This window comes from Poecilia latipinna, unplaced genomic scaffold, assembly GCF_001443285.1.
Source record: "Poecilia latipinna isolate Pla-1442-1.1 unplaced genomic scaffold, P_latipinna-1.0 Scaffold12114, whole genome shotgun sequence".
NCBI lineage: Eukaryota > Metazoa > Chordata > Actinopteri > Cyprinodontiformes > Poeciliidae > Poecilia > Poecilia latipinna.
Genome location: NW_015124730.1, coordinates 1 through 553, shown reverse-complemented (window position 1 = coordinate 553; position 553 = coordinate 1). Strand labels below are relative to the sequence as shown.

The following is a 553-nucleotide window of genomic DNA, read 5'->3' as shown; positions in this document are numbered from 1 at the left end:
CGAGTTAAATTCGGTTTTTGATTAAAACCGTTTCCACAGGTCACACATGAAAATGGCTTTTCACCAGTGTGAATCCTGATGTGCTGAGTTAAAAGCCATTTTTGACCAAAACCTTTTCCACAGTTCACACATGAAAACGGCTTTTCATCAGTGTGAATTATCATGTGTTGAGTTAATAGCTGTTGTAGTCTAAAACTTTTTCCACAGTTCACACATGAAAATGGCTTTTCACCAGTGTGAATCCTGATGTGCTGAGTTAAATCCGGTTTTAGCCTAAAACTTTTTCCACACCTTCCACATGAAAACGGCTTTTCACCAGTGTGAATCATCATGTGACGAGCTAAATTCGTTTTTAGACTAAAACTTTTTCCACAGCTTCCACATGAAAACGGCTTTTCACCAGTGTGAATCTTCATGTGCTGAGTTAAATCCGGTTTTCGACTAAAACTTTTTCCACAGTTCCCACATGAAAACGGCTTTTCACCAGTGTGAATCCTCACGTGACTAATTAAAGACTCGTTTCGACCAAAACTTTTTCCACAGTTCCCACATG

General features: G+C 39.1%; 1 long non-coding RNA gene across 1 annotated transcript; it reads left to right on the top strand.

Annotated features, from left to right (window-relative positions):
* Positions 1-300, top strand: LOC106944497 (uncharacterized). The gene is made up of 2 exons (XR_001424345.1): positions 1-39; positions 208-300. It is a non-coding gene; the product is annotated as an uncharacterized LOC106944497 (long non-coding RNA).
* Positions 301-553: the final 253 nt, after the last annotated feature.